At 43.5% G+C, this 19,000-nt stretch overlaps 1 long non-coding RNA gene across 1 annotated transcript; it reads left to right on the top strand.

Annotated features, from left to right (window-relative positions):
* The first annotated feature begins 6,375 nt into the window (after positions 1-6,375).
* Positions 6,376-18,386, top strand: LOC135993575 (uncharacterized). Its single transcript, XR_010606892.1, has 4 exons — positions 6,376-6,497; positions 11,548-11,644; positions 12,694-12,784; positions 18,118-18,386. It is a non-coding gene; the product is annotated as an uncharacterized LOC135993575 (long non-coding RNA).
* Positions 18,387-19,000: the final 614 nt, after the last annotated feature.

Genomic DNA, 19,000 nt, shown 5'->3' with positions numbered 1-19,000 from the left:
GGCAAGTTATAATGCCCATCAAAAAGCCTCTGTACTGCTGCTCATTGCTCCTTCCTCCTCTTTAACTCTCAGACTCTGCAAAGTGCTGAAGTATCTTGCCTAAGGCTATGGATACAATCAGTTACAGAGTTGTAATTATGAGTCTTAGCCTGCTGGTCATTCTTTTGGTCTCTCTTATCTTGATTTTTCAGACTAAGAGCCCATCTGAGGTGCTCTTCAGAAAATCCAGGTCAAGTTTTTCAGCTCTTGGAAATCTAAGAAACTTCGTGTCTAGTGCCGGATTTGGTATTTAAATCCATCTCTTATCAAACCAACATAGAGCTGCACCACACCATGAGCAGTCAAGACCTGAAACATGGTAGAGGATCTGAGGGATCGTATCATCTTAAAGAGATATCCTTTTAAATTCTACATTGCATATTTTATATTTGTACTCTGTGTGATGAAGCCCAAAGTATACTCCACTACTAAGACATGTAACCAGCCCATTAGTTTAGCATTCTCAGGCCTTTCACATCTTAGATACTCATGGTAAGTAGGTCTTTCTACTGCATTTCAAGAAAAGACCATGTTTCTTATCAAGAGTGGAATGCTAATATGTCATTTACAGGAATCTTCCATAAGCTTCTAGCAAGTCAAGAAAACAAAGTATGTTCAAATTCTTGTGATTTTTTTTCCCTTTCTTTTTGGAAGATTGGAAATTTGTACTTTCCAACTTCAAGCAATATTCCCTGTGTACGCATTTTATGAATCATTCTATTCTGTGAACTGTTTTAAGGGGAAGCAGTGTGCTTCCAGACTTGACTCCCCTAAACTCTGCCTTCTTTCCTTTTTAAGGTACCTGAATCCCAAACCATTTCTGCTTGGTGCTTGACACATGCAACATGGCACGTCTGCCTGTTTCTGCAGAGGACATGAGCAGAGAGTGGGGCGGGAAGAACAGGTAACAGATGCACAATATTTCTCAGACATTTCACTGAGATTATTAGGGACTACAAGAATAGATACCACAAAAGAGAAGATCCAGGTCTAGGGGGTAGAAAGGACAGGGAAAACTCATTTAAAACCAGCTCCAGCTCATTTGACCTACTGCATATTTACTTATTGTTCAACACAGGGAGAGTGAAAATAGAAGCTTGTGTTTCTGCAAAGGATTTTTCCTCTCTAAGAAAGCTATTTTCTGACTTGTTCAGCGTGCCAAGATACAGGACTGTCAGACCGAGCAGAGATGCTTACAAGGCCAGGCAGATCAGCGCTGGCATAGACTTTCTGACCCAGACACGCATGCCGCTAGTTTGCGTCTGGTAGGCAGAGAAATCCTGCTCTCTGTGCAGGCTTTGTGACAGAGCTTTGTGTTGTGTGAGGCTGCAGAGAGACATCGGAAAACAAAGTGCACCCCAGGGGAGCTCCTGCTGCCGAACCATTGGAGATGAGCTGGCAGCGCGCCAGCCCCAGAATAACGAGATTGAAAATGAGCTCTGAGAGGTGAGATGTGATACCGCAGGGCCAGCTGCGCTGGGTATCAGCCTCCGTGCTGGCCTGCAGAGGGATTTCAGCTGCAATAGCTTGTGCAGGGAGAAATACGCATTCCACTGTAGGATGGAAGCAACAACGTCCTTGACTGCGGGGACTTCTTTGAAGGCTGGATTCAGGAGAAGCAGGGATTAAAAGTCAGTTCCTCTACTAAGTGTGATAGAATCACAGAATGATTTGGGTTGGCATGGACCTTCCCAGCTCCCCCAGCTCCTCCCCTGCCATGAGCAGGAACATCTGCACCAGCTCAGGTTGCTCAGAGACCCGTCCAGCCTGGCCTGGGATGTCTCCAGGGATGGTTCATCCACCATCTCTCTGGGCAGCCTGGGCCAGGCTCTCACCACCCTCAGGGGCAACAATTTCTTCCTTGTGTCCAGCCTGAATCTTCCTTCTTTCAGTTTAAAACTATCAGCCCTTGTTCTGTCATAACAGGCCCTGCTGAAAAGTATGAACAGCTACAGGGCAGCTCATGGGCAGCGTGCGAGAGCCCCAGCTTTTCAGTGCTGGGACTGCAAGCTCTAGGTCTAGCTCTTTCAGGTAATGCCATTCTAGCTTCCAGCCACATCAGCCCCTGAATCCTGCCAAATGGACACACCTGCCTTTGTGTGCAAGACCTTCGGTCCTGGAATAAATTGCATGGTGCAAATAGGGACTAAAATGAAACCACTGAGCTCTAGGATGGCTCAAGAGTCAAACACAGGAGTGGGTGGGGATGGAAATGCACACACTGCCCAGGGAGTGTTTGGGCAGAGGATTGCAGCACAGCCAATGCTGTAAATTTGGACAAAGTGTGTTGGCAGAGCTGTGTTTTGACAGGAGCTCTCCAAATCCGAGATCATAAAGGAGAGTTGGAAGGAAATGGTTGTGAAATGGTAAAGTACTGACAGACCCGTGTAATGAGAACTATCTGTCAGCTTCTCCATGCACACTAGATTTATTCACTTAAACAATAACTTTGCTAGGAAATTTATGACCATCCTACTCAGTGGAAAACTGAGCCCTAATTACTGTGCTAGTGTATTCCTCACTCAGGGCTTAAGAAAAGATTTCCAACCCCTCTAAGTCTCTTCCAAAATTGAGAAGAATTTTAAAACATCACCCAAATATAGCTTGGTTCCAAACAAAGTAGCAGTTTAGCTTGCAGAGTGTGGGGGCTGTAACCATTACTCTCCAAACCAGGAGAAACGCTGGTGTATGTGTCTGGTATGACAGGGACTGGCTTTTAGCAGAGCGGAGGGAAAGCTGGGCTTAAGAAATCCTTTCACTCCCTTTGCTGAAGAGTTCTGCCTACGTGCAGGCTAGAGAAATAAATTAAAGGTTGGAGTTGGTGCCAAGAAGCAGCGCCTGTTGACTGTGGAATGTGCAGACGTGCTCTGAGGGGGAATAAGGGACAAGGGGTGACTTGACTGTGCTCTCGCTGGGAAAATAAAGGATGCGAGAAGGGTACCGCCCCACTTCCACAGCACCAATGCAGCTCGTAGTCCAAGTCTGGATATATTAAGACCGAGGTAAAGGAGTAGGAGCCTTATTTTTAATGGCTTCTACCTCACTGAGCCTTCTGACAATTGTCTTGAACTTGAGCTCCATGAGGTCGTTGTGACATTTCCCAAGAGAAATTCGATTTACAGCGTTTTGTGATGGTGCCTGTAAGTACGGCTTCCTTAATTGAAAATTAGTTTCTCATGTGGACCCAGAGAGAGGTTCATCTTCACCATTCCTGGAACTGTCTGATTATTCGCACCAGCTTCTAGCCTCAAAACAATTTATAAGTTCTTATGTATCCTTCTCTCAACAGTCTCTACATTGATTAATCAGCTTTTCTAAGTTGATTAATAGTTTGACAGAGACTGCATGAAAAGTAACTCTTATTCTTACATCAAAATTCCTAACTGAGGAAAGCAACCTTGAGTTCCTCCCCTTTCTGTGAAACATGTGAAATCTGTCCCGCTGTCCCTGTGGAAATAACAGGTTCAGAGGAGCTCTTGCTTTCCTTGCCACCGGATTCAAACTGCTCAGGAGAAATGGATACACTGAAGTATTTTTCCTCTCCAAGTCTTGAAAATGTTTTTTAGAAAAAACAGCCCTGCAGGTAATCTTGAAATGAGTCTTTCAGCCTTTTTTTGTGTTGTTCATGATGCAAGTGAGGGCCCTGGAATGCGTTGGATGAGCCAGCAGGACATCTGAGGTCCCAACCGTCTTTCAAGATCACATAATAGCAGCAACAAAACACTAGTATGCACTTTGTCTTTAAACACAAAATCTTTGAATATTAGTACTAGAATCTGAAACTGTTTGTCTACCCAGGACTTTCTTGGCAGATCTGAGCATGTGTTGCAGCCTATTCTGAAGTCTGGTTAGGTTTTCAGCTAAAGGAAACTTTGTTTTTTGTGTGGGCATAAAGAGAGATTTTCTGGCTTTTTAAAGCTGTTTTCCTCTAAGAAGATATATTCAATTGTCCATCAGAAGATGTCATTGTATTTTACATTAAAAAAAAGCTTTGCAGTGCCTTATGAAAAAGAGCTGATGCTTATCTTACAGATTGAGAAGGGGAAGTAGAAGTAATAAAAGTGATTTACCAGAACAAATGAAGAAAATCCATGATGGAGCTGAGATTAGAATCTGAATCTGTTTCCTTCTCTATACCTTACTCTAGATTTAGGTCAGCTCTTGCTGGGCTGAAACTAGGATGACTGAAAGCAGCAGCAAGCCTTCCAGGAACTTCAAATGCAACAAGTTTTTCCCCTTAATATGTCTGAAATAATTATATAGAAGTTTATAATGGTCCTTTTGCTATATGTCCAGCGCAGACCACCACTAGTTCACAGGTTGGTTTAGAATTTCTCCATGGTATTTGTCTTAATTTAATTTTCATTCCAAAGCTCTTCATCTTCATGATGATACAAATATTGGGTGTTAAAAGTTGCTGGCCCTACAGGGATTGCTGTAGTAGAGGTAAAGGGGAGGAACACCCTTGATTCCCTGATTTGATCACTGAGTTTGGTGCTGATGTCGCATCGGTGGGAGTTCAAAATGCAGCTGCAGTGAAGTCTCTAGCTGGGTCAGAGAAAGAGAGTTTATCTTGCAGGGTGGGAGAGTTTGCTTTGGGCCGCAGTGGTTCAGAGAGGGATTTAAAGACCATCACAGAAAGCAACTTCCATACCTGTGCTTGGTGCACAGTCACAAGGACAGTTTTTTGGATTATATATATGATAAGGACACAAAAAGGAATATGAGCACAGAGAAGAAGATGAAGTCTTGATTCCAGGAGCTTGGCCTGACTTAATTCCTTGCTACTACGACCAGTAAGCAAGCCGAATATTTTCCAGAGTATATGGATGTAAAGTGTTTGTTTTCCCTGCAGTGGCTGTTTCGAGAGGGGAAGCGTGTGGGACAGTCTTCTGAACCCGCAGAGTTAATGGCCCTTGTTCTGCCCTTTGGAGAAAGCCGAGTTGTGTGTTGATGTGCTCCCCTCCCTGGCCAAGCAGTGCCATGTACAAGTAAGAAAGCAAAACAGGAAAAATTGGAGAGGAACTGTGACACTGTATAGAAAAGTCTAGAGTCTGTGTATTTCACAACAGATTTTCTTTAAAACTTACCTTAATATTTCATCCCTCTTGTCCATATAGTTCCTGCAGGTAACAGTCAGGAGTTATTGATTCAGACATCATGAATATCACTTAATTGTTTTGTGGGTCTGAGGTTTGGCATTGCCAACAGAGAAACTGAGGCACAATCCGATATGGGTGTACAAGATAGAAACAGAGCGTGCAAGACTTCTCGAGCCAGATCTGGGCAAAACGTGACACCGCGCGAGGGGACAACAGGAGGAAGGTGGCAGAGCATGGAGGGGAAAAACTGCAGAACAGCAGGAAGAGAGACAGAGGGAGCAGTGGATTTGTAGAGGCGAAGGAAAAGCAGAAGCCAAGTGTCTATGGAAGGAAATGAAATATTGGGTATGATAAAGCCAGAAAAGGCTGGGAGAGCCAGATCGGTACCGGGGGAAGACAGAGTCCACAGCACTTGCTGCAGCACTTACTCTGCTGTTGGTCTCTCGTGTGCCCCCCGTGCCGCTGCTTCGTCCATCTCAGTCTTCAAAATTTGCAGAGAATATTCTAGTTCAGCCTCCAGCGATTTAGTCTGTTGCCCTGTGTCTTGGCTTCTGGCTCTGAATTCTCCAGGGGGACTAGAGGCCGGCAAAGGGCTTAAACAACAACCACTTTTGTTTTGTTTGGTTTTTAAACTCTCCACTGAAATACATGGTCTCTTCCAGCATTAGTCTGAAGCCTCATTTAGTAGAGGAAATTTTGCATTTAATCCAGAGGCCTATTAGGGAAACAGCACAGTGGGAAACTAGTTAAGACTGTTGAGTTGAAAATAGACTTGCTAATAAACCTCTTGTTCTCATTACAGTCCCAAGGTGCTGAACATTTTTTGTTTTAATAAACAGACGGTGATTTTGGATGACTTTTTTTTCCCCCTTAAAGTAATACCTTGCAGTCTGGTTCAAAGGCAACAAAATGGGGTATTTCAGACAATTACACATTTCTTGTATATGACTCATCCCTTTGCTTGACATATATAATCACAAAGAAAACAAAAACTTGGCTTTTTTGTCTCAGTGTAACTTTTTTGTCTAGTATGTCTTGGTATGGCATAAATAAAAGGAGGACAAGGCCCCGGAGGTTCTGTTTCACTCATCGTTTTGTCCTTTCATTTCACCAGTCCTTGTTTTAGTTTATGCCTGTCTAGAGCCAAATTTCAGTTTGTTCTTTATGCCCGTTGTTTTTTGGAGACCTGTGTTTATGAGTGTTTCTGTGACGATTTGTGCTTTCCTTAGGAGCTGAGAAATACCAGCTTGGTGGTGCCTCTTTCAGAGCTGTCACAAAAGGGCTGAAGTGCGGCGAGACATACAGCTAAGAAAATCACATGGAGCTTTTTCTTAGATGCAATATCAAGGCAAAGAGGTAAAAAAAAAAAGATTAAAAAATTGTTATTTCATCTGGGCAGTGTTGTGAACTGGTATCTGTGGGAGCGAAAGGAGCTGGGGATAGAAGCTGTTTGCAGTGTTAGTAAAGCCTGACAAACATCTATTCGTGAAGGTTTGAAATTCCTCCAGTTTTTTTCCTCCCCCAAGGATGTGGCAAAGTCTGTGTCCAGTTTGGGTTTGGAACTTGGATATCCTGATCCCTGGATCTCAGCTTACATCATTTCTTTTCATTCTTCCCCAATACATTTCGGATGTAGCTACAATAAGCGGGAAAATTCTTCACAAACGTTCAAAAATGAGGCTGCTGAATTTAGAAATAATCCCTCAGACCTGTTTTGGGGCACTGGTCACCCAGAGTGGTCTCACCTGGGACCCCCATGTGTGGGGGTTTGTTTTCTCATGCAAACCTGTCTCTGTTGTAGCTGTGTTTTGGGCATCACATCAAAGAACCTGTGAGGGTTATATTTCATTTTAACTAAGAAGAAGGAGCTTGTAAGTTCCCATCAATGTAAAAAAAAGCAATGGATCTGTTTTGGAAGAGGCAGGACAGTTACAGACACACAGAATAATAATATAAATGTTACCAATGCACAGGCATATGGGACAAGGGCACCTGCCATCAGACCAGCACAGGGACAGAAGGCATATGTAGAAATCGCCTGTATTCCCTTAAGTAGTATCTTATGGAAATTCAGTGGTTTCTTTTGACTCTAATCAGTGTTTATTAGTCTTAGTAATAGTAGTACTGATTTTGGTAGTAATCACTGTCATGGTTCTCACATGAACCATTCCAGATTTTTATTAATTTTGTGTCATAAACTGAATACTTCATAAACATGCTATCAAAGGATGTTCTGCTTTCTTCACAGAGACCTTACATTAGGTAACTGAAAGTCAAATCTAGCATAAGGACAAAGACCTCACATGCTTTTATAGCACTTCTGAGGGTAAATCTTGGTTTGGCTGGAATAGATGGGAGCTTCTTTTGATTTCACAGCTCTAAAAAGGAATTTCATATTTTCCTATTCCATTCACAGAATTAAAAGAGGGATAGCACTGGCAAAAATGTAGCCCTTCTGCTGGATAGGAGGTTAATTTGCTGACCAGTTTTGCATGTTCATGTAAAGTGTGGGACTGGCAGGCAGCAGCAGTAGCCACGTATAGAGTGTGAAATCCTACAGTTATGTTTTCTTCGGGCAGTTTTGGCTGTAGGAGGATGGGAACTGCTGCAGGGGTTATAGCAAGAGCCTTATCTCATCCTTTCTCCAGCCTCGAAGAGCAGCCACCTGCCTTTTAAAGAGTCTTGTAGAGAACAATTACAGAGGTACTTGTCTAAAGAGCAAGGGTGAGTGTCTGACACAGACCACATTTATGCATATTTTCTGTTCATATAACTATGGATAATGTCTCTGAGGCAAATTGTCAGTGAGTTGTCATTGCTCCAGTGGCTCTGAATCCCTCCGAGCCTGCTCTGCTCTCTCTGCAGCAGCCTGTTTGTGAAACTCACTCCCCTTTCTAGTTGTGTTCGCTTTTCAGTCCATCAAAGTACAGGGCTCTCATCTCCTGACCTCACATGCCAAGATTCAGACAACTTGTTTTAGGCATCAGAACCATCTTAAGAAGGAATTTCTTCTCCATTCTGTGCTCGGAATCAGCGCCAGCACAAGATCCAGAGACAACTGACTGACTGTAAGGTCTTTCCAGACAGAGGGGTGCACAGAGCATCAGTTTTCTGAATCCTCTGTGGGACCCGACCGCCGCTATGGCGTCAAATGCAAACCTGAGGGATGTTTAGATAGTCTTAATCTCATCCTAAAACAATTAGGAGGAGTTTTTCAGTTTCTCGAAACCCTTACGAGGTAGATCTCATCAAATGCAAACCTGAGGGATATTTAGATAGTCTTAATGTCATCCTAAAACAATTAGGAGGAGTTTTTCAGTTTCTCAAAACCGTTTCAAGGTAGATCTCACCCTGTTTGTAACAGACGATTTTGTTGATATGTTCAGATGAGGTGGCTGCTATTTCCTATGGGGAAAACAGTGTATGAAATTCCCTTATCATCTGATACAAGTAAAGGGTCTGTAACTTCTTTCTCATTAATTTTCAGGCAGTTGATCTGTTTGAGTTGCAACTCGAATAATTTTCTTAGGACTAGGGCTTCTTTAAGGCCCCCTTCTTCTTGCCATCCTTCTGCTAAAAGCTGTTGATTTTCTGGAGAACAGCAATGACACCACTTAATTCATAACTGTTTTCAGAAGCCTTAGCCATTCTATGAGGTTGTTTACTCTGCGTTTATTTTCATTGCCAATTTGATTAGCTCAGTCTTTCATATTTCTCTTTACTGGAAGATACATTTCTGAAGTGCGTATCTCCACAATGCGAGCTCTGAGACAAATAAATCAGTTGGCTTTGCTGTATCTCTGCTTGGATTAGTTGCTCTCCATCCTTTATACAAGGACTTGTAGCATCAGCCCCAGATTAGCTTTACTTGATTGGATCATCTATCTTGTAAAAGACATTTTCTTCTCTTTTTTGCTGCTCTGAGCTGGTGTTCATGGAGATGACTATGAGAGCCTTAGCTTCAATCCTTAGGAGAATTTTATCTTGAACAGTATGAGCAGCCAAAACTTTCTTTTGAAGCCCAAGGATAACGTCTGTTTAGGTTAGAGAATGTGAAACTCTTGAGAGAAAATTAGCACTCTTTTGCGCTATTAAAATTAACTTAATCACGGGTGATCAGTAATAAACTGTGCCATTTGTTGGGCAAGTTCTCTCTTAGAGGGCACTGGAATGAAGACTTTAGCAACAGAAAGACAGAGACAACTACATTTATATAATTTAGGAAAGAGATTTCTCTGAGGACTCATAACCAGAGGCTCTAACTGTCTTCAAGGTAACCCAGTATATTTCCCTTACTTTGTTAATTCCGTTCCTATGGGACAGCGTAATCCATTTCACATGGTGATAGGACAGAGAATGATGACCTGAAGCTAAGGCAGCAAAAATTTAAGTTAAACATCAGTCAAATTATTCAGGAGCTCTGAAAGCACCAAGAAAAGGCACAAATGGTGGAGGGCCTAAGTACCATTTCTTGAGGGAATCGAAACTGGCAACAATTAAGCGTGACACACTAACACAACAAGGTTATTTAGAACACGTTTAGCATATTCAAGAGAACATCAGTGTTCTAGAGAGCCAAAGCACTCTGTACAGTTGTTGGTGTGAAAAAGTATTACCTTCCTTAGCACGGTACATTTTTATCAGTGCAGCAAATGTTGCCAGGATTAGCATTATTTTTTTGTTATTAGGTGGCCAGGGAACATGTTGGATGGGAGCAAAATTCCCAAAAGCATGAGGGAGCACTGATTGGTTTTGTTTCTGGAAACAAATAAAACCAGGAACAGACCAAATTTTACTTTCTGAAGTAAATTAACCTATGAATGAGTTTAGCTAATTACCATCCAACGAAGCAACCTATCAGACTAAAGTTATTTACAGGTCAGTAACAAGGTGGGTGCAAGGAACTGAAAAGAAATGCTAATATTTTAAGGCAAAGAACTCAGAAATTAGGAGACAGTAGAATTACTATTTCTCAGAAATGTTAATTTGTTGAATATGTGTGCTCGGGTCCGAGACTGCCGGCTCAGTTTTGGTCTGTTTCAGTCTTGGTCGATCACATTTAGGATCAGGAGATGGCCAACACTTTTCCTTCTGTACAGTTTTCTTCTTTGGTGTACTTGCTGAGCTGAGCAGAAGCATCTACATAACATTGTTAAGGTTGTGTTTGTGCATATCCTGTGTATCTCCATCTCTCGGATTGAAGGGTTTATTTTCCTTGCTGCTTTTTGCTGCTTCCGTTTCTGAGTTCGGTTTTGCTAATTCAGCCTTCTGGGGTTAAATTTAATTGTTGGCGGTGCTCATGTTTTTAAAAGGCTTCAGAAACCACTGTCTGTGGCATCTTCTGAAACTCTTCTGTAGTGTTAGGTTTATTTTCCAAAGACCTAAATATTCCAGTGTTGCTATTTTAAACGATACAGAATTACATGTATCACTGACAGCAAGAATTAAACCAGGAGAGTTCAGGCTGGTCTGTCTTCATAGTGAAAGAGTGACTACAGGATCCTGGAGCAGCTGAGAGGGCTGTTCCTGTGGGTGACTGCAGACAAACTGGTCTCTAACACCTATTTACGGCTCTATTTACCAATGAGAATTCTGCTGTTGTCAAGATGCAAAGCTAAAAAGAGGTTGGGTCTGTCTGAAGCTACTTTGCACTCAGGAAATCCTGTATCTTACAATCTACCAAACTAAAAACAACCCAATAAATCAAACCAGAGGAAAGGACTTAAGTTTATTCTTCACTTAGGTGGGAGGTTAATGTTGTCCAGGTAAATCTAGCTCTTGTGAAGCTAAGAAAATGTCTTATGAAACAACCTTAAATCAGAAGTTCTGTCCTGAAGGTTGTACTTAACACATGTATCACGTATAATTATTTTTTTTTTCCGCGGGACACAGTTCAACTCCCTGATTAAAGATCATACTGGAAGTGCGCCAGGCTTAAATCTATTTTGGCAGACAAAAATGGGTTGAAAGGGAAGGGAAAGGTTAAAATGTTCCATTATTTATGTGGAAAACATGAACCGAACCAGGTCATACTGGACCAGTGCCTGAAAAGCCAAGAAGTGAGAAAAACTACAAATGCAAAGGGAAACTAAACCAATATATCAGTATGTGACCAAGAGAAACGAAGTGGCTTAGCAAATGATTTCCTGTCAGCTGAGCTGCAGAAACAGTTCATACGCGTGTTTCCAGTGTACGCCAGTGGGGAGATCACATCCGTTTCACACCCGCAGTGGGCTAAGAGCGAACGTGCACTTCGTTGTACAGGTTAGCAGCCTGGTGGCGATTTGCAGTAATGCGTTCATTTTCAGCCTGTGCTTTAAGATGATGAATGACTATAAAATGCAGATAAACCACTATATGTGACAGCGAGAAGAATCATGTAACTGATTTATTTTTTTTCCCTTAGGTTTTACGTGGGTCAGCTTAAGTTGGTCCGGACTCCTGGTTTACCATGCAGCAACAAAAGCAGAGAAGAAGCAGAAATCTTTCTCAGCACGCTCTAGGTACGTACTGTTATTAAAGCGACCGGTGGTACGTGACCATCTTTCCCTGCCAAGATCCCCAAAGCCTGGCTCTGCCTCTGAAGACCTCGACCAGCGGTTTGTCACCAGCTCTTTGCTGTCCTTTGTCACTTGTGCAGATCCATTTCTGACTCAGCTTTACTGTTTTCCACTCGAGCACTGTTAGCAAGTTGAGTCCCACTGGGTGCTTGGGGGTTTTTATTTTTTGCACCCCCACCCTGCATAGTTATGAATTTAATGGCTACATTATAGAAGGTGGCAGCTGTTGTTTTTTATTTTGAATACAGTGTTGATTTCTCTCAAGAAGTCTTAGTCCCCGTATTAGGAAGGAACAGAAAGAATACTGTACTGGAACCATCTCATCATATTTTTACTACATCCTACTCATCTTTTTTTTCCTTAATTATCTTTTGGCAAATTGTTATTTTTTACAGTTTATCATTTCATGTGTTCGAAACTGAAGCTATTTATAGCCTTCACTTTTATTTGCTTCCGTCTAAATATATTTTAGGGTTGCTTGCAAAGGTTAAGAACAAATACAGACGTCCCCTTTTAAGAAAAAGGGGCAAACATATCACAGACTCGTCTTTCTTTCTTTCCTCTCAGACAGAGTCACATGCATTCTACTATTAATTATCTGTTCATTGTGGAGAAACAGATTGAAAATAAGTGAAAAGAGATAAATGTACTCCAAACCCACTTTTTTCTAACTAGGTTACTTACTATGGCCACATGAGGTGGCAGTTGTATGCTAGTAAGGTATAAGATATACAGGGCATCATTGCTGGACAAAAGCAAACCTGCATTCCAGCGTGCTTAGAGCACTTATCTAGGAACCTGCTTCCCACTCTGCTTCAAACCGTTCCCTGGACAATTAAATCTGCAGTTATATTACCTTCCTCAGTTCCTCATTCATGTCTCATTCAGTGATGATTTTTGTCACCCTATGAAACAACTGGAGGCTTTGCTTTCCTGGTGAACAAAGCTAACAGACTATCTGAATTTGTCATGGTTTCTCCATGTTAACCAAGGGAATCTCCATGTCAAGACTGCACGAGAGCGGCTGCGTTTGAGATCCTGGTGCGAGGTGCTGTGGGAGCGAGCTGCAGCACCGTCACCCAGGTGAGTGAACCGCTGAGGGATGGAAGTCTGTTCCCACCCACTTAAATCTATGTTCCCTTCGTCTCCATGCCATGGAAACACCAAAATTGCAGTCATTTCTTTTGGCCAGGCCTCTGAGTCCCTTCGGAGTTCACTCCTGTCAATGAAAGAGTTTTAGAAGAATGCAGAAGATGGTAAATCCATTAGTGTGCAGCATCGGGGAGCAGGAGAGACCTTCATGGTACAAGTTAAAAGTCACTGTATTTGTAGGAGGCGCAGCAGCCCTGGTGAAAGGAGGCACCGCTTTTTGTGCCCCTTCCTCTCCCACCACCTTTATTTCAAACCCAGAATTTTCCTGGAAAGGGCTAAAAGGAGACAGATTCCTTCATTTGGTTACTGCTGGTTGTTTAATAACGCCTTCAGTCATTGTTAGCCAGCCTTCTGGCTCAGAGCTGTTAAAGAAAAACTCTGCAGTACCAGCCGTCAGGTCAGTGCTGTCTGACTTGGGAAGAAGAAAGAGACCTGCAGTTTCTAGAAGTGACACGGCCAGTTTATTTTGTGATGTTCTTGAGACATTTTGTGAGCCAGCTAGCGAGGGCTTGGACGAGTCCCGCTGAATCTCCAAATTAACGATAAAAGAATAACGTAAACGCAAATTCTTCAGCAAAGGCTAACAGCCAGATTCTGCTCCCTGCTTCGTTAGACTAAAACGTAGGGATTTCAGTGTAATTAGCAGGCTCATCCCAGATTTACACTCAGGTAGTAGAATTTGGCCTAAAGAGACTGGAAAGAACTGATGTATCGCTTTTATTTAGTTGAATATAGCTGTCGTGCTCCGTTCAGGAGAATATTTTAATCAGGCCCCATATAATATTGCCTCTATGACTAATTTCAACAGCAATACTAATTTAATTCTGGAGCAATTTATTGACTAAGAAAGAACTAAATTGCTTGGCAGGATAATGGAGAGAAGAAAGAACCTGGCAGGAGGGTTAAGTATGGCAGATTACATTGACTACAAGAGTACTAGCTATAATACAATCAAACAAAGTTCCTGTAAGAACAATAAATAAGGAGCTTAATATATCACTATCAGGTACGAGCTGCACGATTGCTGGAAGACATCGTGCTTTTGCCTGCTTGGAAGCCAAGCTCTCTCTTGCCCGACATCAAAATGGTTTCAGAGCCTCAAGCCATTAGCTCATGAAGAACACAGGAAATAATGTTGTTATTGTAGTACTTCTGCTAATTGCATCTTCATATCATTGCCTTGCAGAAAAAAAAAATGTTAAAAGATGTAAATTGTTCTTAAAATCAAGGGGGAGAGTGTTTGTGTGGTTTTATTGGTGTTTCGTTTTTTTTTTAAATATTGTAGATGATGTTGGTAAACTCAGTATGTGCAAAGTGGTTTTACTTCTTCCCCTGCAGGTTTTACAATTATTAAAATACAGAGGTTACAATGTAATTTATTTAAATCTGTTCTGAGGAATGTAGAACAGAATATTCAAAATGACTTGGACCTGCTGAGTTTTTGAGGATCCTTTCAGAAAGATTTCTAAGATTTCTTTCAGGAAGATTAAGCAGCAGAAATACACTGTTTAAATAATGACCTTGTAATTGCAGCTTTTATGTACTAGGAAGAGGCGTTTTGGTCATTTGCTCTCTTCTCAGCTGGGATGGAACCTGGCTCCCCGTAATTCACTTCTGCTCTCCTGTGGAAGATGGTTTACCCAGAGCACTGAGGCTCCACTTGCCTCAATGGTGAGGCTATAACAGCAAACTGGATCAACAAACATCGTGTTTTTCGTTTGAGTAGCTCTGATTCCAGAGTCCGAATTTGCCAAACCAGAGACCAAGATCAACAGTTATTGCTGGTGTAAGCAGATGGAAATCCATTGGTCTGAAAAGGTTCAAGATCCTTGGAAATTATCCCACTACAATCTTGAAATAACAGAACTCCTGCATCACGCATTTCATTTAAATCCAACCCTCCCTCTCCACCCCCTAAAAAAAAGCAGTGGTTGTGCAGCCCTTCAAATGGACACATTCTCAGAGCTGGGTCAGGAGAGGATTTTGGGATGTTGAAGAAAAATAAGGGGGTTTCCCTCTCTCCACACAGCTGCTCCCTTCGCAGAGCAGAGCCAGCTGCCTTCCAGCCCCTGGGGCCCAGGTGTCGAAGCAGCAAGAGCAGCTCAAAGCAGCTCTGTAAGATGGTGCCACCTCTGCCCGACCTTTTTTCCACACAGGTAGAAGAGTACAGAGCACTGAAAGAGGAGACTTTTGCATGATTAGGTCTATGTGGTGCTACACGGGGTAGATAGGTTAATACACACCCTTTGGCTAATTAGTGGTTGTGCATTTGTGGTGATGGCATGTGCATCTTTCAGCCACAGTTTTGTATCTAAACATTCAAAACATTATGTCTAAGTCTGCTGTTTGAAAAAGCAGCATAGCCATGGCTTTGCTAAAGACAGGCTGTGAGTCCTGCCCCAAAAAGCAACATATCGGACTTAAATCCTGCCTAGTTTTTGAATCTGTACCCAACATGTGATGGTTCTCATGTAATCTATTTATTTTTCCTCCTGCTCCCCTGCCTGTGAACAGGCTGAACCTGTTGCAGTGTAGGAAGGTCCAGCCGCTGGGTGCAGGTCAGTTCTGCGTTACCGAACGCGGCTTCCGTGCAGGGTGAAACCCGTCACCTCCTCGGGAGGCTGGAAATTATTCAAGAGTTGAGTGGTGAGAAATGTATTAATGAGATCCTTTCCAAACCTGAAGGCTTGAATCCAGTTTTGATTAGAAGCTGGTGAGCGAATTTCTTGGAAAGATCAATCTGGGTCCAGTCCTCCCTCCTCAATACCCTTCAGTGGCTGCTGGCCCCAGGTGGCTCCTTAGTCACATCCAGCTGAATGTCACCCAGCGTCTGTCCCTCTCCACCAGAAGCTGAAAACGTGTTTTGATGTAGATTAAAATTGTGTTTCCATTTCATCTGCGGGCTCCAGTCTGGCGTGCCTGTGACTGGAATCGAGAAGAAGGATTTTCAGAGCCACGATTGCTTGCCTGGCTGTTCGAGGGGACAAACAGCTATCAGCTCATTACCTGGCCATAAAAATACATTTCCTGTATAGAATGTGTCAAATCCTTTTCCTGGGATGACTGTAAATGCTAAGAGGATTGTCAGTCTGGGACAGATAAACTTGAAATGGTGCTGGAGTGTAGTGTTCAGCTTATGTTTTTGCCTTTTTTTTTTTTTTTAAAAAAAAGGGGTGGAATATAATGCCGGAAAACTGAACCAGCTTTGCAGTTTTTGGGATATATTAATTCCATTAATCAATGGGGCAGGTTCACCCATAGCTTCAGGAAGTCAAACTTTCTTCTGTGATTTCTTCTCAGTGTAGCTCAGCCGTCAGTTGGGGAGAAATCTGCTCATGCGAAGAATCAGAAAGTGACTTTGAAGCTGTTCCACACCCTCAGTCCTTGACATCCCCAAAAATAATACCAAGAGGCAGTTACGGGGCTGTCTCACGCTGATGTGTGAGTGCTGCCGTAAGAAATACCTGTTCGTTTCCTACTGCCTGAGGAAATATTTGGTTCTCCTGAAGCATTGTAAGAGCTGATAGGAAAGGCTTTGCTTTTCTTTCTTATTTTTAAACATAACTTCCCGAGCCGGAGCTGTCTTCCTCTCACTTCAGGAGTGCACAGATCATGTTGATTCTTTCCAGCTCTTGGCAGCACCAGCACAGTCTGAAGTAGCTGTTTCCCCTTAACTACCCTGGAGTCAAGCATGGAAGAACGGTGGTGCAGTACTCAAATTGGGGAGAGGGATGACAAGGACAGGACATATTAACGTATTAAAAAGCAGCAAGTTCCCGACAGTGAGGAGGCACCTGGGCAGCACGAGCACTGCCCAGGGCTGGGAGAGAGGAGATCCGCTCTGTCCTGGTTTCTGCAGGCAGCGGGGATGCTGCGAGGTGGGGAAGCCAGCCCTGCAGCCCAAGATGGGCTGGTGCTTTGGAGCAGCTGCGTTTAATTGGACTACGGCTCCCTGTACAGTTTCCTTGTTCTTGCACTTCTAACAGGAGTAACCATGGTGTAACTGCGGGAAGGAGGTGACACAGGATTGTGCTGTACCCACCGACTGCTCAGTGCTCTGTCTGCCCCCATTTCAGTAACAAGGGGGTGTTATTTAACTACACATTTTGTGGTTTTGGCTTTGCTGGTTTTGAGGTATGGACGGATGATAGTGGCGGGAATAAGGCACCTTTTCTCAGTCAGAAGGTAGTTATGAGACGTCGTGTCTTCTCCCTCTGCTCTTTTCTCCAGAGTAGCAAGTGATAGGACAAGAGGAATTGCCCTCAAGTTGTGTCAAGGAAGGTTCAGATTGGATCTGGGGAACAATTTCTTCCCAGAAAGGGCTGTTGGGCATTGGAACAGGCTGCCCAGGGCGGTGCTGGAGTCACCATCCCTGGAGGGGCTGAACAGATGTGGAGATGAGGTTTTCGGGGACATGGGTTAGTGCTGGATTTAGGTTATGGTTGGACTCGATGATCTTAAGGGTCTTTTCCAACCAAAATGATTCTATGATTCCATGCTCAGGAAAAAGATCACAAGTTGAGCAGGCAGCTCAACTGAAACAGGTCAAACCTTTGATTCTCTCCTCGGCTTGTGGTCACTTGAGGTGGTTTGTACACTACCCTGTTAAACCACCCCAGATACAGCCCTTAAAGTTTGGCTGTATCTGCCAGGATCCCTCTTCAACAGGTTCCAAGTTCGCCCTTGTTTAAAAAACCGTTAATAAATGGAAGTAGGTGTCTTCCCATCCTGGAAACTCTTCCCTCAGTATCTTCTGGGTCATACATAGGCTGTGCTGTTCCAACCCTAGATTCATATTTCAGTGTAATTAGATTGTCATCTCCTCATCTCTGTCTTAATTAAATAGTAAGCCAAACATGGGCAGATAGGAGACTTAATGCTGCTGGGCTGCCAGCTTTGGAGAGGAGATCCAGGTAATTTGTTTTAACGGGACAGTTTATTACCAACTTTTCGTCCCCTTATACACATGACCCTTATTTTCTCCTGCCTGTTGATGACAACAAAAAAATGTGAATGAAAAACTGTTTTCCTGCAATTTGTTTAAAAATATAGTTTTGAGCACAGCCAGTGTGGGCAGCAGTTGTCTTACTCGACCCGCGCAGTGTCCTTTGTCTTCCAGCTTGACAAGGAGTTTGGGCACTGGGTAATGCAATGACTTCCCTTTTTTTTAATAGCTGAGTCTGGGAGAACGGGGAAGCATCTGCTTTTCCCTGAGTTCACTTCCTGCCATCTCATTGCCTTGTTCTTCCCTTCCATCCCCGCAGATCTCTGGATGTCTCCTGCTTCCCCTTGGCCGGCTGGCAAGCGCGGCTGCGAGAGCCGCTGAACCTGGCTGTGCTCTGGAGCTCCTGGCATTTCCCACTCCTCCGAGACCGCGCGGATCCCTGTGCCAGCACCGCCCCACGCCTGGGATATTGCAGACATCGGACTGAGCCGAAACACCAGGTGGTGAGAGGTCAGGCTGCTCGGGGAGCAGCGGGAGCCCAGCGGGGGCGGCTCGGGGGTCTGACCGGCACTGAGCAGCCGGCGATGGATGATGGATGCATGGAGCGCGACAGCGAGAGGGACGGTGAATCAGGATGGTGCGGGTTAGACCTGGGCAGAGCTGTGGGTCTGGACACAAGTGCACGGCAGAGAGTAACACAGTAATGAAGGTTTAGCACAAGGACAAGAGAAGGGATTTTGACAGCAGAGATTTCTCGCCTTTAGAATGGGGGATGGTTTAACAGGGAGAAATGGGGGGAGGAGGAGTAAGTACAAAAAAGCCAGAAAGAACAGGGACAGGAGGATGGGGTCTTTAAATAGACATTTGGAGCTAAGGAACATCAGTACATACCTGGTTCCTCTGCATCCAGGCAGATTCCCAATGTGCCAGCCACTACAGAGTCTGCTCAGCGCTAGAAGATGTGAGGCTGGGAATCGCTCTAGACCATGTTTACACCCTGAACGGTTTGGATGTGAGACAATTCCACACTCAGACGTGGTGTTCTGGCCCAACTCAAACAACAATGTAAACGTAGCTGTGATTTACCTGGTGGCAGTGCAAGTTATGAAAGTGTTGAAAGGCCTGTACCATACATTAAAATACATAACAGAGCTGTTGAAATACTTGATTTTCTTTTTCCTTAGACCATACATTCCTATAAC

The sequence above is a fragment of the Caloenas nicobarica genome, chromosome 12 (genome assembly GCF_036013445.1).
Source record: "Caloenas nicobarica isolate bCalNic1 chromosome 12, bCalNic1.hap1, whole genome shotgun sequence".
NCBI lineage: Eukaryota > Metazoa > Chordata > Aves > Columbiformes > Columbidae > Caloenas > Caloenas nicobarica.
Note: the sequence above shows the minus strand (reverse complement) of the source record. Positions and strands in the feature narration are given on the sequence as shown.